Consider the following 25,686-nt stretch of genomic DNA (forward strand, 5'->3'; position numbering starts at 1 on the left):
GAGGACAATTGATTTTTCAGCCAAGTGAATAAGACTTGTATTGAAACATTGTTGAGCTGCCTATGAACGTTAAAATGTGAATGGACCAAAATTGGTTAAAAATAAACATGGAACAAACAAAGTTAATGACAGTATGGTAAAGCCCTATGCTTTAGTCTCCGTCCTTTTGGCACAATTCTTTAGGTTCGTTCCTCTCTGCCGAGGTAGTAGTAGTCACTTTGAGTCAAATTAGATACTCTGATCTAAAATCAGAGAAACACATTTCAGCATTGGTCACTGCCAGTTCATTATATTTTTGTAATGTGAGACCAAATGGTTAATTACTTTTAGAGGAAGGTAGACGAGAGGCCGTCTGTGCCAATAGTTGGATCCACATTCGATAATTGCAATTCAGTCCATGGGCATCTAAAGGCAAAATCCACTGACTTCAAAATTATTCAGAACCAAGCTGCTAGACTGATTTTATTTTCTGACAGATTTTCCTCAACTTCCCTGACACTTCAGAAGTTACATGATTTTTGTTTCAGAAGATAATTGATTTCAAGGCTATGTGCATATGTTTAAAATGTCTCAAGGGGCTAATGTCATGGAAGCACAAGGTATAAGGAATATGTTCCCAACAGACTTTTACAGTCCTCTAATATTAATCATTTGGCGGTTGTGCATTTTAAGAAACCCTACATTGGAAGGGAGCTCCATTGTTGTACTGGCCACCAAACTGTGGATTAAACGTTCTACTATCATAAAAGATTCGGGTGCTTACTGTGCCTTCAGGAAAAGACTTAAAACTTAGGGCCAGATTTACAATAACTGGCGCATCCCTGCATATCAGCAGGGATGCGCCAGTATTTTGCGTAACGGCAGACACCTCTTGCCCCACCAGCAAGGTTCGGGGTGCCCCGATGCCTAACATGCTGCTTCAATCCTTACGCCTGCTTCACGCAGGCGCAGGGTTTTGACGCAGCATGGTCGTAAAAGTGACTGAGTGAAATCTTGTAGATTTCACTCGGCCACTTTTAGTAGGTGTTCCTGCGCCGGAACGCCCCCCCGCCCCCTGCACCGGAACGCCCACATGTGGCGCAGGGCTTTACAACGTGACGCATCTCCCTAGATGCGTCACGTTGTAAATACCCCACCGCATGGCGCTGGCTTTGCGCCGCCGCTGCGTCACGACGCATCGGCGGCGCAAATGTGGCATACGGGGCTTATAAATCTGCCCCTTAGTTTCTCTCTGTAATCTTCCACCTTGTTGAACTCCTTTTCTTGTGTGCCAAGAGACTTTCATGTGATTGCTGTGGCATACATATTTAAATTAACGTAAGGTAACATTAACTGTGTAGTGTTAATGTTGTGTGGCAGTACAACGGTCACACTCTGTTCAGCATTTTTGCAGATAGGGACTGCAGCAGACGCATAATGCTGTTATGTCTTATTACAGCGGGTAGTGTTGCGGGCACATACTCACTGCTCAGTAGTATTTCACAGGCACACACTGAGTGTATAGTAGTATTGCATTATGGCCCTTCAGGTGGCATGCACTGACACTGCAATATTATTGAAGAGGTGGAATGCAGCGGTCACACACTGACCTGTACAGTAGCATTGCAGATGGACAATGCCACAGATATACAGTGACCTCAGTGTTTTTGTAGAGGGGCAATGTACCAAGCACATGCTGACTGTACCCTATGCTTGCAAACGGGTAATGCAGCGGTTACACACTGGCCGCTCGGCGTTATTGAAGAGGGGCAATGCAGCATCACAATCTGAATTTACAGTATTATTGCAATCGGCAATGCAACAGGGACACTCTGTAAAAATACTGGGTAGTCGGTTTGGAAGATCTTCTATAACACTGCACAGAGAGGCAATGCAGCAGGCAAACTGTATAGTATGATTGCAGAGGGGCAATGCAGCGGTTACACAGAGATGCAGAGAGGCAATGCAGTGGACCATACTGACTGTATGGTGTTATTGGTGAGTGGCAATGCAATAGTCACACTCTGACTGCACAGTATTATCGCACTATGGAAATGAGGCAGGCACACTGACTGCAATATTATGGGAGAGGTGCAAGGCAGTGGGCACACACTGACTCTACATTATTACTGCAGAGTGGTAAAGCAGCAGCCCATATTGACTGGACAGAATTATTGAGTGTGCATTGCAGCATACACACACTGACCGTACAATGTTATTGGAGAGGGGCAAGGTAGAGAGAACCCACTTATTACACACAGTATTATTTCAGAGAGAGAATGTACAGGCCATGTTGGCTATACAGTAGTGTTGTAGAAGGTCAATGTAGTGGGCTATACTGATGCTAGATGGGTAGTAGCCTCACCCCAAATTGCCCATTGGAAGGTGTGTTTCGGCCGAGGTTTGCTTGAGTGCTGCCCCATCACTGCAAACCGCAAGACCATAAAAACAGTGTCAGAAATTGAGGTTCATGCACCCCAATGCAGCTATTAAATCGGGTAAAAAATATTGTTTAAAAAGAAATGTGAGCCAGAATTTGTGCAAGGGCTGTGGTCACAGCAGGCAGGGATATAGGACTACTTGATTATAACATGAGTTAGTGTTGAGGAGCAGAACAAAGTCATTCCGCCCTTTCTCAGCACTTTCTGTGCTACTGATGTGTTTTGGGGTGACCTCAAACATGACTAGTTAAGGAACCTAACCGAACAACTAATAGTGTAATAACAGTACAGATGTTACTCAGGAATCTCTGCATCACAACCCCATTTCCCCCCTTTTTTGTTGGCGTTGGGAATAGAAACGATATCCTAATTGATTACTGTTTTCTTATTTGCAACCTAGGCCTTTCTAAAACTTCTATTTACGGTGCGGGAAGTGGTAGAAAGCCTATCCTTGACTTCAAGCTATAAATTGATAATATCCAATTTTTTTTTATTGCAACGCCATTTTACACTATTGCCAAGTCATTGAACTTAAGTCAAAACTTCTTCTTTCAATTCCTAGTTAGCTTCAGGATAAATGATTTTGGAGCTGAATTATGACCTCCTATATGGGCTCCCCAGTTTTCCCCTTTCTCTTCTAAATAAATAATTAAAAGAAATGTACATATAATAATTGTCTCCATGTTCTTGAGCAGTCTTGGTTACCTAACTCGGTGTTACTCATTGTATCGAAATAAAGGATGAAGGGCTGTCCACTCTGCCAGATCACGGGACTGTCATTGACTCTACTAAACTAGTTTACTAACACCACAGGGGCTGACTGACAAAGGCACATAAATAAGTGAAAGCCTCCTGTTGTACTACTTCACTACTGGTAGACGAAATTGGATATTAGCTTCAGAGTAATCATCTCTGGACTACACATAAAGTACTGATGCATTCGTGCATTACTCGTGCGGCCTGTTCTTAAACTGCAGCCGGTGGAGTAACGCCTATTTGCTTAAAATTGTTTCCTAGGCTACTGTACTTGCACGATTCAAAATCTGTCCCAGTGTGATTGAAGTACAGGCTTTAATTATACAAGTTGCACTACATATCTTATTCAAATGCTATTTATGAGTGAATAGTGAAAAGCTGCACCTTACACGTTTGCTGTTATGCTCACTTCCCTGATGTGATTTGTTATTAAGGCTCCCTGTTTTCCGTATGTTCTTGTCTGTATTCATTTTTAAATGTGGATAAAAACGGAAATTGGGTGCTTTTTCAGTGATTCTAAATACACTTTGCCATGACTGCTAGGTCAATAACTGTAGATTGATTGGTAAGGGGGTTAACAAGCATTTGCAATGCAATCGGTCTCGCCTTTGGGGCCTTATATTTATTTATTTATTTATTTATTTAGTGTTTTCTATAGCGCGAACATGACCCAGTGTAGGGTATCAGAGCGCTTTACAGTAGAGTTTCAGCAAAACGAGTACATTAGTGGATAAAACCAGAACATTAGAGGACAAAACCAGTCATTACTGTTTCACACTTCAGTATAGCATATAAACATATATACAGTCAGTAGTTAAATGACCAAGACACAGCTAAATAACAGGATAAACTTTGTACCAACATCGGATAGCGGGGCACTGAGTATAGGTATTTAGCTATGCAGCACATTAGCCTGGGTGCTGAAACATCTACGGTTCTTTAACATGGAGGGAAAATGAGCACCAAACTACGTGACACAGTAGGTATGGGAACACATGGACAGAAATATTGCCTATCAGCGGGAAATGGAATAGTTCAAAGCTCTTTTTTAAATTTAAAATCAGGGCCTTCAGTGGTCATATTGAGAGCACTGCGTGGACGGATCTCTCAGTTTCAAGGCATGGCTGCGCCCCCAATTTGCAATGTCTGAGTATTCTGGTGGCAGTGCACACCAGGATTATTTGGCTGCACTGCACAGTCGGATTCCCTGGCTACACTGCAAGGCTGGCTTCCCGAGCTGCACTGCAAAGCGCCTTCGCTTAATTACTGCCAGCAACTTAATTCCTGAGTCTGTGGCATGGCTGGGTTATTGAACAGCGCTGGATCTCCTAACTGCACCGGACTGCTGGGCTCCCTTGTTGCGCTGCAAACCTGCATTAATTACTTTGGACATCTGGATTGCCTCACTTTTGAGATGAAACACCTGAGCGTCCTGTTTTCCCTGCCTGCACCAACAGCTGGATTCCCTCACTACACCATACATATCCCGGCTGCACTTGATTCCACTGTCACACTGGATTCCCTGAGTGCACTGACAAAATAAATAATTCATTCACCAGAGCGGCTTCTTTTAGACACATTTGATGAGGCAAATGTCCTACACTCTCAGGGCATGAGAAACCTATGACTGAAGTTGACTGACGCATTTGCCGTTGTTCTTAGCAGCAAGGCCCCTGTGCCTGCCTGCTAAGAGTTCTAGACAACAGGAGTTACTATTACGTTATACTTACATCGGAAGAATGAACAGCTGACATTACCTGAATTCAGAATTGCAACTGCCGATCACAAGGAGGTCAGCAGCATTGCTTAGCTGGTTGACTCCTCTTGGTATTAAAATTAACAACAAATTGTCACCTTGTTGCACTTCTCCCTCGAAGGAGGTAACTGGTATCACAAAAGATTAGGAAATGTGCGCAGAACCACAAGACGTTCAAGTGAAGCTGAGATACGAACCCAGCTCTGTATCCAAAATGATCCATTCGGTGGTTTGGAAGTCCCGCCATGCCTTTCTTATAAGCCACCCCGTAATATTATCATTTATTAAAGTTTTAATTGTGTGTATTTTTCTTTTGTTCATAGCGGCTCAGGCTGGAAGTGTTTGGAAACAGGATAAATAACAGCGCTATAAATTGCTGCCACATGAGGTACAGTAGAAGCTGGGAGTGGCGCTCATGACGTCCTCCTCTGCTTGTATGCATTGTTTTTTCTTTGAGCCCTCGTAAAAAGCTAGTTTGTTCAATGTATTTTGAAAACTCGCCCGTTTTTAGCTTTTTGTGTGCCGAGTGGCAGCATGTAAAAGTCTTTTACTTTCTGGGGCATATGTTATAATAATAATAATAATAATAATATCCACATTTGTAAAGCGCACAATCACCCGTTAGGGTCTCTAGGCGCTGGGGGCCGTCGGGAAGATTAAGCAAGCTATTACCCAGAGTCACATGGTGCTGGGCTAACCTGCCGCCGGTGCCGGGGATCGAACCGTGATCCCCATATTCCGGAGTCAGTCGCCCTGGCCGCGGCGCCACACCTCTTCCATATGTTTAATTGAATGGTTTCAGCACTTCACGTCATATCAAAGCATGACATGATGCGCAGACCCATTTCTCTAGGTCCAAAGAGCCGACGCCGCCTTTTCACACCACCCAAAATATGATTCCATAGCACTATCACCGCCACCAAATCGCCCGAGCCGTGATTGTTAAATGTGTTCTGCAGAGGTAACTAACTAGCTCTGAAGTTTTAACGTGATTAATGAGCTAACAGCACGATGCCAGGATGTGTCACTTGTGGGTCAGGGGTTCGGTTCTGCAGATTAAAAAATAAAGCACATTATTACGAACAACAAAAATGTTATACCAAACTGAAAACTGAACTTGAAACCAAACTAAAACTAACTTGAAATTTCAACTCCCTTAACGTGGCGTATTGCATCCTACTGAGGTTTCGGCTCAGCTGGGATCCGGTTGCTCTGCTTTGCAGACAACAATAACAAAGCGATGGGGAAGGGGCGACACGGGCGGTTGCTGAAGATTAACAGGCACGGACAAAAGCATAGTCATGTCAATGGATTGAAATAAATATAACATTTCAAAAACAGTCACTGAAAGTCTGTGCTTTCATTTCTATGACACTCCGCAAACCAAAAACCAGACTCGAGAGATTATGCGCAGGAACGTCTGTATAGCGACTGCTGGACGCATGCGCAACATAGCCATCTGGACAGGTCAGGCAAAATAAAGTGCGTGACTCAGCCAGCCAATCCCTGGTGCAAACAAGCATTTAAAAAGGCAAAAGGACGCGTATTAAGCGAGACCTATTCCATAATAAACAAAAGTACGGGCGTCGTAGAAGGCATGATTGGGAGTGGGGGGAGGGAGTGGTGGTGGACAGAGAAGTTACAGACTGCGGGAGGGAAGGGGGGGTGGCAAAGGAACAAGAAAGTTTGGAAAGTAAAGGGGCAGATACCTATGGAAGGAGAACAAGCCGTGAGTGTGCACGCTCCCGAACTTCCGGTTTCTGGATGTGCACGCGCACGGCTGTCTTGAGGCGGGAGCGGTGGCAGCAGAAGTCAGGAGTGGCGGCTAAGGCCGCTGATGCGGTAAGTGGGGCATAGTGGGGGGGCGGTGTGTGTGTGTATGTGTGTCTGTGTGTGTGTGTGTGTGTGTGTGTGTGTGTGTGTGTGCGTGCGTCTGTCTGTGTTTGTGTGTATGCGTGTGCGCGTGTCTTCAGCTGGCCTGCATAAGCGCGTCCACAGACAAGAAACGCCGCGCGTGCCCTGCTGTCTCCCTTCAGAGCCAACTCCACGACAATAGGTCGAGAGAGCTCGACCTAAAAAAGGACATTTAGTAAATAAGCTTAAACAGCAGTAGACATGCACAAAGCTGATACTGAAATGTGCATATTTTCATTTAAGTGCATTGATTTATCTTCTGCGGGTGTACATATCACTGAAACCTGGCAGGCATTCGAGCATGACTGCATATTTATTGGTTGAATATATTTGGAAATATACCAGTTTCAGCTTTATTTTTTTCACAAAACCCATTATAAATCTGGATAAATACAGTTAAAGTTGACAAAAAAGAAATATGGATAAATACAGAGGGAAATGTCAAAAAATAAATACCATAAAACTGGGAGCCCTATTTGTAATTCATGAATGTGCAAATATGAAAGCTCACTCTCGGTATTGATGACATCGAGTCAGTCGGATGTCTATTGTCATTTGGTGTGGGGATGCTATTAGTGTGAAGGCCAACATTGTTCAGAACCTAGCTTTGAAATAGCACCTGCTGACAGCAATCTTGCATTGTATTTGCATGTATAAGTATCGTTAATAATTTATTCTGGTAGCCCTAACTACATGACAGAGCTGTGAGGTCTGGGTCACGACAACTGAAGTTGGAAGTAAATGCATGTATAGGGAGTTAGTTGCTCATGTGAACTTTGCTCAAGTTCTATTTTCGAAAATTATAAAAATAAATAAAAAATAAGTTAAAAAAAAATGCATGATTTCGATGACTGATTGTAACACCAACGGAGATGCAGATTATAGACCTGGCCAATGGAAAAACTGAATTATGCGGCTGCTGCACTTCCAACATGAATATGAACTCCGTGAATCTGCTGCACAATCTATCATGCATTTTGGTACATTAAAAAAATTACATAATATCTGAAAAATAATCAAAATATATGATAATTGTTGCTAATGAAGTGTGATTCGACTGTAGACCCATAATGAAATAAACTGGTCACCTATTTGTCCATTGCTGAAAGTGTGCTTTTAAAGCAGTTACAGTGGTGCATCAGCAGTTGATTGGACATTGGGAATTCATTTGTTTGCAGCAGGAAAGAAGCACCTTAAATACTTAAATGTGATTCAGACACGGTAGATGTAATGATTCCTTTTTGGTCCGATTTTATTTGACTATTAACTCAAATTCATGATCATATCACAGACACTTTTCTCAAAGCTGCAGTTATATTAAAAGGGTGCTCAGACTTTAGAACTATCACAAAAATATTAAATTTCTTTATAGGGTTACGAGTTGAAGCTTAAAGTATACTGAGACAAGTACATACTAAATCAGAAATCTACTATGTTTTTCTTAATGGAGAAGAATGGAACATAATTTGTCTTCGCTTGCCAGATAATTCAGTCAACTTTCCCATGCATTTTGATCCTTCATTGCTGCATAATTACAGTGCCCTTGATTACAGGCAGATGGTTTAGTGTCTTTTATAGTCATGTGATTTTGGAAGCTACGCTTTGGATGAGTAATGCTTTGCACTTTTGCATTATTGGGCGGTAGTCACTAATTCCCAGTTTCGCAGATCACTGACTCCGAAGTTGGTTGTATTACCCAAGCAGTGGGAGGAATTGGAGGAAGGGGATATTTTTCTGTATGTGGTTGATTTGGGGTTGTTGGGTTTGCTTTCATGTCTGGACGCCTCACTAGCTGTGTTGCCTTGGTCCCTTGAAGGGTGGTATGGATGTGAACATATTAGGCCTGCAGGAGGAGATGAATGGATGCTGTGGAAGGTATGAGTGCCTCCATGGCAAAATTGATTTCCTGGAATGTTCGTGGAATAGCTAACTTTGAGAAGTGCAGGTGAGTGTTCGCTTATTTGAAAAGGTATATCTGAGGCAATTGAATCCCATGCCTGTGAAAAAGGTGGCAAGGGCAGATTTATGCTACTTACTACACTTGATCTGCACGGGGGACGCTTATCTGGGTTGCCCCTGGGGTTCTTATAAAACACTTTAATCGTGTGGAGGATTCCGATAGGTGATATGTCATTTTACATGGGATGCTGGAGGGGCAAGAGGTCTGTTTAATTAATGTCTATGCTCCTTACCCCGATTGTCAGAACTTCTTTGCTGGGTTGTCTATGGCGGCTGCCTGCTATACGGGCACTATGGTAGTGTTAGCAGGGGACTCTAACTGTGTGTTGGATGGACTGTTAGCCTTCGTGACGTGTGGCAGGAACAACACCCTCAACCACGCCAAGTTTCTTGCCATACTCTAGCGAAGAGTACATTTAGCCGAAAAGTTTATGGTTCAGTCTCGTGGGCATGCTGTCCAGGGTTGCAGCTGTTACCTGATATCTTTTGATCACTCGCTGATCATGATGAGTTTCAATAGTATGCCTGATCGCCTGGCGATCCCTCTGTGGTGGCCTCGTGCAGAGGCCCTGCTGGAACCCCCCATTTGTGGCGATGGTCTTGGATACGTTGGATCGTTACTTTAAGGAAAATTGGGGATCTGCGTTGAATCAGTTGCTTGATTGGGAAGCCATGAAATTCATATTAAGGGGCGTATGCATAAAAACAACATATGGGGTTCCTAAGCAGCTGAACATCCAAGTTCTAGAATGTAAAGTGGAAAAGGAGCTTCCCTCTTCTCCCCATAAATTGTCGGAATGGTGTGAAGTACAAGAGGCACTTCTAGCTAATTGGCGCAGGCTGGAAAGGCATATCTATACTGCCTACAGGCAATGACTGCATAAGGAAGAGGAAAGAAAGTGCTTATTAGCATGATTGATTTGACGCAAAGCACCTGAGACCCCCATCCTACAGTTAGGTACGGATACAAGGGATTCATGGAATATTCTGTACCCACCTTAGTAATGTATACACGGAACAACTGCTCTCTCAGCTCATCAGGATACAAGAGTTTATAGCAGCTGTTGAACTTTCGGTCCTTGATTCAGACATGGCAAAAAGGTTAGATGCTCCGGTCTCTAAAGATTAGATTATTTCTGGAATCCCCCACTTAAAACCCACAAAATCTCTGGATACGGATAGATTACCAGCGGGATTTTATCATAAATTTGTGGGAATGCTGGCTGACAAGCTACTGGAGGTATATAATGAAGCTCGGACATTGGTTCTTTGCCAGCCTCTAAGCGGGAGGCTCTCATGCTCTTGATACCCAAGAGACATATATGCTTCTTCGTATAGACCAATAACTCTTATTAATATTGATATGAAGATTCTAAGCGGTGTATTGGTGGCGCTTCGTCTTCCCCCTCTTTCCCGCATTATCCATTCGGACTATCCTGGATTTATTCTGAAGCGTAGCACGGTCATAATTTACGGCACCAGACCCATGTGTGCGTGCTCCACCGCTTTTGATGGACGATTTTGCTTTGCCGCTCCTGGATATAGAGCAAGCCTTTACCTCTGTGAACTGGTCTTAATTGTGGCAAGTACTTATGAAAAGAGGGCTTCATCCAATGGGTTCTCTTGCTGTACTCTGTGCCCTGTGCTAGGGTGCGATCGGTAGGAGTAGTCTCCGAACCATTTCGTTTGTATAGAGGCACTCGTCAGGAATGTCCCCTGTCACCGCTCTCATGTGCAGTGCCCATGGAGCCACTAGCCGAGACCTTGCAGTGCAAGATGTGTCCATGGGGTATATCACTGGGAGACACTAATCACGCAGTTTCCCTATACGCCGATGAAGCCCTGATCTATCTTCGCCAACCAATAAAATTGGCGCCCATTCTGCTAAGGATAATGTAGATGTTCGGGGAAATCGCAGGTCTCTATATTAGTCCTGATAAATCCAAACTGTCTCCCCTGGGGAAGCTGATCAGGAATCTAGTGTATGAAGTGCCGAGGGTGGGGTTTCCTTGGGTGAATTCTGATGTTTGTTACTTGGGGGTTCGGCTGGCCTACACTGCCCAGACATTTCTTGCTCTCCATATTGATAAAGTGATTGAGGGGATACTCTGCTCGATTTAGATTTTGGTAGGACTTGTTCTTATCCCTTATTGGCAGGATCGCAATTGTTAAAATGAAAAGTTTTCTGCCCTGTCTGTATGCCCAAAGAATACTTTATATGCGATTCCCAGACATTACGTTCGTCCCCTGGAAAGTTTAATTGTAGATCTCCTAAGGGGATCTAAACATAGAAGGGGTAAAATTGGCTAGTTTACAGAGACCTTGGTGTCCGGGGAGACTTAAGTTCCCTCATTTGGAATTATGTTATATTGTAGCCCAACTACAACCCTCAGTTCATTGGCTTAATGACGCCAATAATTGGGAGAAACTACTCCTAACAGTCCTTACCAGCCCTCCTGCCCGATGACCAGGACATAATGTTTGGGGTCAAGGGCACCATATTTTCATGTGCATTTTGTCCTTGGAACAATTAGGCCCAACCCCCTGCAACACAAATCCTTTGGCTGCCAGTTTGCAGTAACACATTAAGGATCAGGGAAGGGCACTGTCTGCAGTTAAGGTATTATTTTTGTCCATATGTTAATGCTGTTCAAACTTGTATTTATGGTTCATTAATTGAAAAACATTATTATTAGGGTGAGTGCTCTAAGTAAATGTTGTAAGATCCGACTGCACTACTGACTCTGGTTCCTGTATAAAAATGTGTACACACTTTTTAAAAATGTAGCGATATGAGGCTATGTATAATGCTCCCAGAATGTTCTCTGATTTCATGCAGATATTTCCAGAAGCTTTAAAGCAATATTGATGAGTGTTTGCTTTAAAAAAAAAATGTTCTTAAAAAAATGAAAGGAGGAAAAAAACATTTTGCTAAACTACTGTAAAATTTCAGGTACCATATCTTTGCAGCATCATTTAGTAACGTGTTGATGCATGAATGCTAGTATTTCCCAAAAATATTCATAATGGACAATCGGTGTAACCAGTTTCAATAAGATTATGAGAACCAAAAATGAACTAGCATTAGCAAAGCCAGTAGGTCTGAAATTGGTGGTCATCGTTTTCGTTTTGTCAATGTGTGACTTGTTTTGGCATGGTTTTTGTAAAACCTTATTGGTGTGGGAGCTGCAGGAATAGGTGATGGTCCATGAGGCAGCTCTGAAAGTCCGCTCTAATTCACATTTCAAGTTGCTACAATATAATATCATACATCAGACTTTCCTCACTCTGCTGACGTTGCAAGCTGTTTATGGTACTCGCCCGTATAATTGTACACGTTGCCGGACTCCGGTGGCTGATTATTTTATTTTTTTATATGTTGTCTGGTCCTGCCTCTCCCTGAGCTCCTACTGGTCATCCTTTACTTCTCAGCTGGGTGTGTCTACGGGCTGTGATATCCCGCTGGAAAACAATGAAGTACTACTGGTATTGTTCCTGTCCCCCGGGACATGAAAGTTAACGCAGAAAATGTGTTTTCCTTGGGTTAGTCCTAGTAAAAAGACACATCGCCATAGTATGGCTCAGTTCCATGCCCCCATCCATTGCCATGGATGAGGGATATCTGTGAGCGGGTGACTGCAGCGGGGGTCTGGATGTAACCTATACAAAGTGATGAAAAATTGGAGGATGATTCGACCACCTGTTCGGCTAAGATTTCTGCGCTGCGAGAGAGTTATTGATGGTGTTTGATTAGTGTAATGTGACTGCGTGGTCAATGTTCTTACGTCCAGATGTATTTATGTGGGAAACTGCAGTTATTGGCAACGGTTAGCAGATGTAGAGCCACCAGGACCTAATGGTAGTGCCCTATTAGGGTATTGTATTGTTTTTATATTCAGTTAAGAGATACGCAGACTGTAAATTGTGTTTCTTTATTTCTACTGTACCGATATATTTTGGGTGATCTATGATCTGCTGTGATCTATGATTTTATAAGATGATATCATCCTCTTTAAGACTTCTCTAATGCAAATCCAGCGTTGCTGTCCTGCATCTATTTCTTTGATTGTCCTTTGTACTTCCCTTATGCGTGATATTTCTTAATCCTTTCCCTGAGGGAAGATGTGGAATTGGGAGTTGTTGAAATTCTGCAAAAGGACTCCTTACAAAATGTTTTTGTCTGTATTATCTGAAAATCAAAAAGATTTCTTTATTATTATTTTTTATATAAATCTCATGAGACCAAAACAACAAAAATCCAATCACTAAAACCCAGCGACAACAAGTTTTAAAGGTTTAAGTAAAAAAAAAAGCACCAAGAAGCAGAAAGCTAATTGTGCGTATCTGGTTGCGCTAGGCCAAGACAAAATCACAAGTTCAGACCGATTGCGATAGAGTGTGGGCCGCATACATGGACCAGGTTTATCCCACTGAAAAAGTTACCTTTTCAGAGTGCTGCATGTAGAGTTCTAAACTTCAGGATTTGATTTGACTTGTTAGTCCTACCAGTCAGATGCAAGGCTGGTTTGCCTCTTTTGTGCCATGGACTACATCATATCCAAAGCTTTGTCATCTGTAATTATTCTGTAGTAGGACTGTGGGAAAGAATTTAGCATGGGGTTCATGCCAATGCTATACTTGTCTCTCTACTCTCCCGCAACGCCAAACGTATTGCTCAGAAGCCGTTAATCGGTGGTATGGAGTGCTTAAGAAAACATTTAGAAGGATAATAGTAGTAGAACTCTGGAACAACATCCATGTATTCATCAGGGCCACCCATCCCTTCTGCAAATTAGAACATACATGAAGATGCATTTCTTTAAAAAGCAATACCTCATGATGCACAGTGCTCCCTCTCCAATCACCATCGACTCTCTACCTGCTCTGCTGCTTTTTGGCTTGTTTGTGCTTAATAAATATCACAATGCATCTATATTTTCTTTGAACTCTGAAATCTGGTTTAGCTAACGTTTTGCCTCTGGTATGAATATGCAGCAAATGTCCTTCCACTGCGTGACCGGCTTTTATCTTGTCTACTTTTGGGAATGCCGAGTATGTGTCCCTAATAAATCTGGCTCACACCCCATTCAGTTGTGTTGCTTATCAGTGTACACTATGGTCTGCCAAGCTTAGTAGAAGTGGTGCTTTGAAAAAATGATGCACTGTGTTCTGATTGGAGAATGTTTGAATACAAAAAAACAGTAGATAGATCCCCTGCTTATCCAAATGCCTAGAAGCCTGTGAGGCAGTTTCGGTTTGAACACTGGAAGCACAGCTTTGTGATTGGCAGCACCATCTTCACGAATCCATCTAGTGAGAGATGGTACTGAGTGGCGAGTGAGCACTCCAGCCAAGTGAAAGCATCAACCAAGTGCTGCAAAGCAATCGATGAAGCCCCTGGAGTTCTACTTTCTGAGCACAGAAACAACTTCTTTCAACTCGCTGACCCTCATGTTGACAGTTCGTTCCCAACCACTGTGATCTTCTGCTCGGCTGTGGTGTTAGAATGGCCCCTTATAACTCAAGAGACTGAATTGCCTGGTGCTGTTCCCAGGCACCAGGTTGAGAGACCATGACCTCACGTGTACCTACCACATCCTTTGGTACTAGCCAAGAGTTTATTAACTCTGAATCAGAAAAGTCTTTCACTTTCATGCTAACCCTCCTGATTCAGAGAGGAGACTACCGATTTCAAAGCTAGTCAACCGCCTACTGATTCCTGCATGCAGAAACCTGATTCAGAGTTTTGTAAAACTGCCAAAAATAAAATGTTGATGCCTGTCGCACATGCTTCAGTCTCCAATCTCCAACTCCAAGAATTACCTCAGACATCAAAGGTTAATGATTTGTTCTTCATTCTTGGAGGGGGAAATTAGAGCATGCGGCAGGCCTGGACATTTTAATTTTGGCAGTTTTAAATAGCACAAGCAAAAACAAGAGTTTAGAACTCTGTTTTTGTTTGCACCATATTATTAAACTGACAAAAATGAAATGCTAATTGTCTGTCACCTCACATACCAATTGACCCACCAATTCAGGGAGATTGCCTCTGCTTTGGGGCTAAACAGAGTTTCTTGTGTTTTTAGTGGGGCCCCATTCACCTCTAAGAGATGCGATTGCATTTATTTATTTATTTATACATTTTTATATAGCGCGAACTTGCGTGCAATGTCATGGAATAAGAAATAGTTAAACGCTCGGTAAAGCCACTCTGCTTTTACCGAGCAGGTCCCACAAGGTGGCCCCCATTGAGCCCATTCTGCATTGGGGGGAGGGGGGCGTTGCATTACACCACTGCCTCAATAAAAGTCAGTGGGGAAAATACATTCTGCTAGTTTTTTTTTTTTATTTACATCTCCCACTTCCCTCATGGAAAATGTTGCCGTGCATGCTTTCGGACTAAAATTGCTGACTCCGTAATTTTAGCCAGCACCTCACCACCAGGTGAAATTATTTGAAATTGATATTCAGCCTTACGACCTTTTGGTAAGTAAACCTTAAGATACAGGTTATGTTCAGAGAAAGCCTGACAAGGGCCTTTGTTAACTGTTCCTCATATTTGCCATGTTGTAATCGTTCAGAGTTTTTTTGTTATGAAAAACAAGCGCTTGCCTTCTCAAGACGCTTCTATATAGTGTAATGTACACCTGGGGAAATCCCAGGTGGTTTTCTTTCTCACGCTCTTTTTGACAGAAGTCGAAGCTCTGCAGGCGTGTTGCAAACCGCTGGTGTTTCCCTTCGGGTGAACATGCGGAAAGGAAATAATAAATGATTGGTCTTTTTTTATGTGGTGTTGTACTGATGAATTGAAAAAACTGTGTGATTACCTTGATTTCAGTTCTGAACATTTTGTTCACGTTCCAGAAGTCCTCAAAGGAGGAATTTTTTTTTTGTTAAATACATTTGATTTTTATAATTCACGTGGCCAGTCGGGTTTTGTCAGTGCCGCACGTGGACGACAGCAAATGTTAAATACATGATACTGCTTGTCTTTTTTTCTATATTAATCTGCAAACACTTTTTTTGCTTCCCTCTGCGTACTTTACAGTGTTCAAAGTGCAGAGATATGTTGCTATGGTGATTGGGAAATTAAGACTATGTGTGGAGAGATTGCAGCCCAGAGGCATTTATCCTCCACCAATAGGAAAGCTGGATGTCTCGGCCCTCATAAAATAAAGCTTGATTCTTCAGTAAAGTCTTTGTAATGCTCCGAACAGCCTATTCTTGACGCTACTTCTGCAAAAAAAGACCCCGCGTTAGGCCTGTGATTAGGTGGCATGCCACTCTTTTCTTATTTGCTTCTTTCTGCTGCCCAAGCTCAGCATGAATGATTTTCCAAGGCATCTCTAGTGTGTGGTTGACCTAAAAATAAATATTCTCTTTCATATTCCTAGCAAGCGGACTCTCGAGGAGGGGAGGTTTGTTTGTCGCAGCACTAAATGAACTTTTCACAGTGTCGGGAGTTGAATGTGAAAGGACGTAGATAGATTGCCCGCACCTGCTGTTTGAGACAACTCGCCCTGTTTGTTTTCTGCCATCTTTCCTATGCAGGTGATATAGTATTTTTATTGAACGTGTCTCCGATCTGGCTTCTACTTAATGATTTAAAGTGCTCAGTTTGTTAAGGATTTTTCGATGTTTGTTTAAAGGCACATTTGACTAATTTCACAGTCGGCTAAAGTCAACTATGAATTCTCTGCAGTAGTCTTAACGCTTCAGTTAACAGTCAGAGGAAAATTTGTGAGGCCTGCTGATGGAACATGGTGGAAAGACCCCTTCGAAAAAGCAGAACTCGCATTTTTACACTGTGAAAACCTCATCCTTTAACAAAAGAGTTGACTAAGCCACAATTTGCACAGAGAAAGCATGTTTTTATACTAAATGGCTAATCCATGAAACATGAAGTCCAGTTTTATGAATTTAGTTGTGAGGAATCTTCCAAATGCTTCTCTCACATTATTACTGACACTCAGGAACAATATTGTTGCCTACGTTAAGCTTCTCACACACTCACAGCCAACTATGGCAAACCATACAATTGCCTTGTTTTCACACAAATAACTGTCTTATCAGGAAAGTGGCAGCTGAAATCAAACCCTATCACATTGTGTGGACGACCAAGTATCCAATCATCTTGCTGATACGTTCATGTATGTCTAGGCATTTTTTGATTCAACATTATAGATGCCTATCTTAACCTCTTTAGTGCGGGCGAAATTCCGCCCGTACGCTGGGATTTACTCATTCCCATGTTTCATGACGAGCTGGGCTCGTCATGAGCGTGCGAGGAGGCTACCTCATGACGAGCCCAGCTCGTCATGAGCGTCGAAGGGGTTAATCAAGATGCTTTGTCAGACCCTCTAAATAAAGATATGTGAGGCAAGTGTTGAGGAAAAGCAAAAGCAAACCGCTTGCCGCGAGGTACCGACGGACAGAGCGGGCCTCCTTCTCTGAGCTGCCTGCCAGGTTGAGGTGAGGCTTTAATATTATACTATTGAGGATATCCCATGTATTACCTGACATTATGTCGCAGGAATACTGGTTTTGTATCACTATTTTTTCTTTACTAACACTATATGTATCAGCAGCAGCAAACACAATTGTCTATTCTTGTTGGTCCTGAAGAAAGCCACCGATACAGGATACTGATCATATGGCTGAAACATGTCGACCTTGTACCAATCGTAGTTCTAAATTTTACTACTTATTTGCATTGCTTTTTAATCCTGTCAGGGAGAGCACGTGAATAAAATTGTGGTTGTGCATCAACCTAGGCAGTTTTAAAATTTCACCTTCCACATTAGTTTATCACATTATTTATCAAATTATTTCTCTCTTGCGCTGCACCCTCGCTACTCCTTGAGGCTCACATAAGGGATTTAGCATCCTTCCCCTGTAGCAATAAACTAAAGAAAACATCTCTGAGCTCCTTTATCACAGTGAAGAAGTCATAGCTCCCAGTAGGACTAGGTTTTCCTACTGGTAAGGAGGCAGCCATATTATGAAGCATGTCACCCACTTTTGAGTGAGGGTTCTAGTCCTTAAGGGATAAATTCCCCCTTACTGTCATTACTTTTTGTCATCTAATGTAATTTCCGATAGAGAGAGAGTTTGGATATAGACCGCATTTTGCAGTCCAGCATAGGCCTATGGTGCGTTGATAAGACCCGAGGAGATAGTCTGTAGTTTATAATTACTATCTCCGCCAGTAGGCAATATTTATATTCAACTTTTAAATTAATTACTACACAACCTTGGAATATATTACAGCAAATAAGCAGAACACACTCAGCTGTACTTGACGTTGGACTTCTCAAAGACCCGTATTCTATCCACATGCATGCCTGATGTCCAGCCATGAACGATAAAAAAAAAAGTTAAAATTGCAAACGAATCGAGTTTCTGATCCTGTCTCCTAAATTTGATACTCAACTAAAGTGACGGGCACTTTGAAGAGCATACGCAGTGTCCAAACATAGTTACTAAAATCTGGCTTTGTGCTGTTGCCCTTGATTTTTAATCTCCTCTTTGAAGCGAATATTAAACCCATAGTGAAAGCTGCAAACCACAAGTTGGGAATCCTAAAAAAAAAAACCAACCAGGCACTTCCTCCTAAAATTGGGTGTGAAGAGCATTGTTCAAACAGCTATACCTCATATTGAATATGGAAAAGTCTTATTCACCAGACATTTTAGGAGACGCCGCTATCCTCTTCCCCTCCGCCATCCCCCTTTTGACTGTTCAGCACTCTGCTGCTTGACCGATCTCTGGTACTAGAAAATGTGATCATCTCATCAAGATGGGCTGAACTCTAATAGCTTCCCTGGAATCCCTCCACACCCATGTAGTTTGAGATCATCTGTGAAGTAGGACATTGAGAAACAGTTTACAGTATGTCAAACATTTTAGAGCTCGTAACATTAGAAAGCTTACCATTGCAAGAAATCAGAATGTAAGTACTATTTTCAAATAACCATGGTCCCAATAGTTTCTTCTAATCAGATAATCCCTGAGAGGTTTTTAGTTCACCTGTTGTGGCAGAGGTTTTTTTTTTCAACCTGGGTGGTAGTCCACTTAAAGTTGAGGTCCAGTGTTTATCATTTCTTTAGGTTAAGGGTTCCAGTGTATGCTCATTTGTAGTTGTTGGGTGCAAGGGGTAAGTGATTTCTCAAGTGAAAAGTGAATTACTGTTTTTGTCCCAAGTCTGAAGTTTTGCAATTTATTTATGAGCTGTTCCAGATTGCACGTCTTGTACAGGTACCAGTATGAAACATTAAATCCTTATAAGATTGGAACTAGCCCAATGCAGTCGCTTAAAATGAGGAAGTGCCTGAAGTAAATCTGCAGGGTCATTCACTGTTAGTGATTTGGCAGTGACTAGCTGCACTACAAATGGGAATGCCACCGTTATTAAAGCCTATAATATCTGTGTTTAACACATAAAGGTTGACCAAGTGCTGCTTCCCAGATGAAAGAACTGCTTCGGCCTATGCTGCACCGCAAAATCATGTTGTGGACCAGAACGTTTTGTGGGTTGGTGATGCTCAGAACTCAACCCTGTGAACAATGAGGTTTGAATGAGACAAAGACCCATGTGAGGACAGTAAGAGACTTGCTTGAGTTGGGCACATTAGAGATGAGCAGAAACACATACTGTACCAAGACTTTTGCGTACTCAACCAGACTTGTAGTAGGCCAAGTCCTGCTCCCAAGAGCACATGCAAGCCATGAAGCCCATTGTAGTGTAATAGCTATAGACTTCATAAACTGCAAGCCAGAAATGCTGTTGCTTTCATGTGTTGCATGACATAAGTAGCATTAGCGGGAAGTCCGTCACGCCATTTAAGTTGGAATTTTATTTGAAGACTGTGACCAGAGATTAACCCTGATATCGGAATGCTAGTAAGTAGTTTATGCTGTAGCATGGATGTGAAGGTCAGGTGCTATCTTATATGTGACCTGCAGTGCATGCCAGCCTTGTTGCAACAAAGACATACACCTAGATCCAAAGAATGGGGTTATCAGTACTTTGCAGGATGAAGAAGAAAGTTGCCTCTGGGCTCATACATTGTCCCAGGGCAGTCACCTTCAATACCCCAGGCAGTTCCCTCCCTATACCTTCTGAAGCATCTAGGGTAGCTGGGTAACTTCTCTATACAAACAGATTGAAGGAAAAAGGTAGACTTCATGGACCTCTCATCTTATCTGGCAACATTATCTTGCACATTTACACTGGGTACCTTAACTGTGCTGCCAAAAGTTGCTGATCTGGTATTACTGAAAATGTCAGCATCTTCTCTGAAGCCTGGGGAAAAGCCTGTCATTTTGAATATGGAGCGATACAGTATTGATCACAAGGAATGCTGTAAAAGGTGAGTAACTCGTACGTTTTGGATTTCCAGACCCCACATTTTTAATTCTGATGAGACTGACTCTCACTACTCACAGGTTGGCAAAACCTCTTTGAGAGAAACTTTGTGATGTCCTTTTCAACTATCCTTGTAAACTCCTCCTCCTTTCCAATTGTTTTGAAATTGTGGGCTTATGAAGAACTTACAGTGGACTTTGAGTCTGCCCACTTTTTACCATTGTTTGACTTCATTGTCACTCACTCTCTTTTGCTTGCATCTTGTTCGCTGCCTTGCGCTATCTTTCTTTCTTCTCCTTTTGTATGTACTCCCCTGTAGCATAACGTCTTACCGTCCTTTTAATTGTGCCTTTCCACTGATCACTTTTAAGGAACAATTTTTTGGGTTTTGGTTAAGCACACCATTACTGTGTATGAGTATTCTGGTTCTCTCCTCTTGTGCGTCTCTTGCCCTCCCCTCCTAATGCTTACCTGCGTAAAGTATACTCCATAAGATAGGCGTAAAGTTAAAATTGGTGCAATGACGAATGACTGAAAGATAAAAAGATGATTCAGGTCAACATATACAAGGATTGAAGTCCGGAAGAAGCTCATAGTTCCTCAGAGTAATTGAGCGAAACGTGTTGGCTGTATGATTGTTTTTGCTTTTCTTGTGTGAGAGGAAATATTAGATTGTTAGTAAGTTACTAATTGGACTCCGTAGTATGCTGGTTTAACTGTTAAGAAAAATACGTTGACAGAGGTATCGGGACAGCTAAATAATGCTTGCCCTCATTTCATAACCAGCTTGTGAATGTATGGGATAAACTGCAAGACTGATCATCTGTTTACGTATCTCTGCATACATGAAAACATTTGACATTGTTGAATAAAAGTTATTCTTGATACTTGGTTGTCTAAGGGGGGAGGTTGAAGTCCTGTCTTAGTGGACTGTTAAGTTGGGAGTAAATTCATGTATTTTTTTTTAATTGTATAACTTTAAAAGTATGGTTAGTGTTTTGATGATACTAGCAACTGTATTACCCAGGTTTTCTGCTTGTGCACCCGGTGATGAACGGGATATTACTCAGTAAAGAGAGAACTTGCAGTAATAAGATGTGACCGTGGGTTTTAAAGGTATGACCTCATATTTTGTAGACTGCACATTGAGGTGCAGAATTCCCCCCCCCCCCCCATATTAACACGAGTGTGAAAACTATTAGGGATTTTAGTGGCATATGAAGGAGCCAATTCACATTTAGATGCAAAATCATGCAGCATGTCAATTTTTCAGAAGTTTGGATTGTTTTATGGGAGCAAATATCACATTAGGTGCAGAAACATATTTGGGCGCAAAAATAATTTTTGTGCAAAGCTTATGGTAGTATTGAAACTGTCTTGGAGCACTGATCATAATTACGAGGACTAAAAACCGTAAGTGCAAAACCATGTTGAGACAGAAAATCCACACACAGTGCCCAGCAAAAGCGTGGGGACACGTTCAGGGGCAGAAACACAGTTAGGAGGAAGGGAGGGACGCTGTCCAGTTAATGAAGTAGTACAATGCCACATTATGTGCAAAAGATGTGCATCGCTGACTTGATATTGTGATGACCACCCATTGAGTCGCAAATTCACACCTGATGCAACATCGACAAGAGTGGAAAACGTTTAGGGGCTAAAAGACACATTTGTGTATACATTTACATTTCAAAGTGCATGGACACCGTCCATGCGCTGCAGTAGGAGCACGTTTTAGGAACTAATATACTTTAAAGCGAGGCTGAAATATTTATCTGGACTGATCCAAAACATGATTGCACTTTCTTTGTGCAAAAGGTCCTTTACCCAAACAAATCTGTGGCTCATGGTGGTCGAGCCAAAGCATGCTCTCCCTGCATATGATTTTTGTGTTTAAAGATAAGCTCTGGTAGCCTCCTAATTCTGTCTTTTAGCTAGACCTAAGGATGCAGAAACTGCAGGTATATTTTTATTCGTTGGTCGTGGCTGGTTTGTAGTGTGAGGGTAGGCGGGGAGGGTTAGTGTAGGGGGTGAAGTTAATTGCATTAATTTAACAGCCAACTAATGAGAGCGCGCAATGTGTTCTCTCCTGCATGCAGAGCGATTTCGCAGCCGTATATGGTAACAGTGTTTGACAAGCGCTTTGAATTGTGATCATATTTCTGTCACTAGATAACCTTTAGCAACCCAAGCTAATGGATGCTAAGTGTTGTAACTTGGGATTCGGTGTTACATTTGACAGGTGTGAACAAGTGCGTGTACTGAAACTCCTTTAAAGTGTGGAGAAATGGACCTTATCCAGTTGGCTTTTTTTTTTCATAGCTGTTGTAGGCTCTCAACATTACTTTTTGTGTTGATAATTGTTTTGTAATACTCCTTACGTGGTTTGTTGCTTGTTTCATGTTTGTTCCCAGCATTCTTACCTCTTAATAAATCCTGCATTATCCATTCAGCGTTCAAATCTCAAACATGTGTACTGTTCCTCATGGAGAAATTGTTTATACCATGTTTGTTGTTCTTTTCCCCATTTCTTCTCTAGATAATCAGAACAAATGATTTGAGAGGAAAGAAACTGTAGTGAAAGCGGTATTGAGCACCATTTTAAAGGTATTTCAATTTTCTTCTACTGCCATTACTTGAAACTGAGCTTCCTTTGATGTATGTTGTGATTTTTCCTGAGGCCGTGTGGTTCTCCATGTTCACTGCAGAGCCATTTTAGCGAAATGTGAATTTTGCTTTCTGCTGTTTTCTACATTCTCTGCTTTGACCCTTTAGTCCTCCAGTTTGAAGCCGGAACTTACTTTTGCCATTAGTTGGGAAATCTAGATTTTTATTTTTGGGGGAGTTGCATTATTTTTGTGCTAAATTATAATACATTTTTGGAATTTTTGATTTAATACGATTTCGTTGTTTTTGTTTAGTGATAATTCACGAACATGAAGATAGCCTGGCATATATCCTTATATAATGCAGGGAACCTTGTATAGTGGTAACTAAATATATTGAAGACCAGCAGTTCCTGTGTCTACATAGCATAGTCGCTTAATTCGAGGTATTATATTTAGTTGTGCAAATTATAGTGCAAAATGATTTTTTTCCAGAGTAAATACATGTGAAGAATAAAAGGACAGTAGCAGTGTAAAAATGAAGTGCACGCACATTACTGACAGATTTCAAGTATAGTAATTTAGTATTCTTACATTCTGATTCTTTACCACTCACGATATGGGTACTTTTCTACCTAATGGTGGGACCAGAAAAGTGCATCTATTACAGTTTAAATTTCACACAAATGCATGTACGATATATTCTGGGCATAATGCCTTTACCAGTAACCTTTATTTATTATTTATTTTTATTTTTTTAACCAAACTGTGGGTCAGAACCTAATACTCCATTCTGAGCGTATTTGTAATGTTAAGCATTTCTGTGGCTTTATATATACATGATACAGCTACGTTGGAAGCAATGCCTGTAATTTGAATTGTGCTTTTTCCCTATTCTTTTGCGATCCTGAGTTTTTTATTGTTCCTTTATTGTTGTTACATCTTCAGAGTACTAGACAGTCTTGAAATGGCTGCATGGGAGGATGTAGGTCTTGAGTGTGATTAATATGTTTAAGTCAGCAGAGTGTATCGTCGCTCTTGTGGGCCTCACCAGTGAAGTGTAGCTTGCGTCCCTAAGGCACAGCGAACTTGGGACCAAGGTTTAGCTATACCTGTTCCACTTAGGGTGCCTCTTCCAGTCAGCAGGAAAGATATGGATTGAAATGCATAGATCACTATGAACCACTTATTTGTGGCTGCATTCAGGTTTTTGTAGTGATCTGTGCCATTGCAGATCGAGACCAACAATATGCAAATGAGTCTTGGGCCCAGTAGTCCCATCACTAGAGCGTGTCCAGCCCAAACTGATGGACGTCCTACCCTTCAAACAGTAACTCTATCCCGAATTACAGACCTGATGTGTGTGGTCCTGCATCATACCATACTTGCACGGCTGTGGTATGAAATTATAACCTCTCCTTTTTGTTTTTTAATATGGTACAATTGAGATTGAGGTGATGATGATACCACTTAAGGATAATTCTTAAGGTTTCCAATTATTTGATAACATTTCCCATGATTGAGTACTGTGATTATAAGTTGGTAAATTTTGCTCTCATAACTCAAGTTTTTACACCAACCCGATAAAATGAAGTAGTGAGGCTAATAAGTTGGAAACTCTGTAAATAACTACTTCTACAATGCAAACACAGGTCCTGTGTGCTAAGCAAAATTATAGTGCATGTTTTATTAATATATATTTTTAACCGGGAGTGGAAGGCTGGCTTAGTATATGGCAAAAAACACAGTTGATGGACAGAATGTAGAACAATGTCATACATTCACCCCAGTACAAGGATCTGGGCCTAAATCCATCGTTTTTTTGCACTCCACACCACCCTGGGTTAGACACTGGCTATATGCAAATCAGCTCTGACCCTGTGCCTCATGGGAACAGTCCAGTCCGAACTACCAAGCCATGTCTTTCCCAGACCGGAATCAAGCATCCAAGGACCGGTTTCTGGCTATCAGCCTTCATCAGCCTGAATAGCTTGACTCCAGTGGTGTGGAGAGCCTGGGACTCACGTCTGAGCATACCCAGCCCACTCGGGGTGAAAATTGCAAAAAACACAGTTGATGGACAGAATGTAGAACAATGTCATACATTCACCCCACTACAAGGATCTAGGCCTAAATCCATCGTTTTTTTGCACTCCACACCACCCTGGGTTAGACACTGGCTATATGCAAATCAGCTCTGACCCTGTGCCTCATGGGAACAGTCCAGTCCGAACTACCAAGCCATGTCTTTCCCAGACCGGAATCAAGCATCCAAGGACCGGTTTCTGGCTATCAGCCTTCATCAGCCTGGATAGCTTGACTCCAGTGGTGTGGAGAGCCTGGGACTCACGTCTGAGCATACCCAGCCCACTCGGGGTGAAAATTGCAAAAAACACAGTTGATGGACAGAATGTATAACAATGTCATACATTCACCCCAGTACAAGGATCTGGGCCTAAATCCATCGTTTTTTTGCACTCCACACCACCCTGGGTTAGACACTGGCTATATGCAAATCAGCTCTGACCCTGTGCCTCATGGGAACAGTCCAGTCCGAACTACCAAGCCATGTCTTTTCCAGACCGGAATCAAGCATCCAAGGACTGGTTTCTGCCCCCCTTTTGTACCGCTTTGGCCGCCATAAGTGTGGCAGGGTATGCTCAGACGTGAGTCCCTTGCTCACTTTGCCACTGGATTCAAGCAAGCCGGGCTGAAGACGGCTGGAATGCCAGAAACCGGTCCTCGGAAGCTTGTTTCCGGTCCAGGGAAGGCATGGCTTGGCAGTTCGGGCTGGACTGTTCCCATGAGGCACAGGGTCAGACTGATTTGCATATAGCCATGTCTGAACTGGGGTGGCAGAGTGGGCTAAAGAACGGTGATGGATCAAACCCAGATCTTTTGACTGGG

The 25,686-nt window shown here is 42.2% G+C and overlaps 1 protein-coding gene across 8 annotated transcripts in view; it reads left to right on the forward strand.

Annotated features, from left to right (window-relative positions):
* Positions 1-25,686, forward strand: part of CYRIA (CYFIP related Rac1 interactor A) — a 339,563-nt gene that overhangs the window by 48,701 nt on the left and 265,176 nt on the right. For 7 of the 8 annotated variants that reach the window (XM_078647768.1, XM_078647767.1, XM_078647763.1 and 4 more), the window contains exon 2: positions 22,713-22,780. The gene's annotated coding sequence lies outside the window, so the exon portion shown is untranslated. Of the gene's footprint in view, positions 1-5,255; positions 5,321-22,712; positions 22,781-25,686 lie in introns of all 8 variants that reach the window. The other variant, XM_078647769.1, reaches the window with a different exon arrangement.

Source organism: Lissotriton helveticus, chromosome 6 (genome assembly GCF_964261635.1).
Source record: "Lissotriton helveticus chromosome 6, aLisHel1.1, whole genome shotgun sequence".
Lineage (NCBI taxonomy): Eukaryota > Metazoa > Chordata > Amphibia > Caudata > Salamandridae > Lissotriton > Lissotriton helveticus.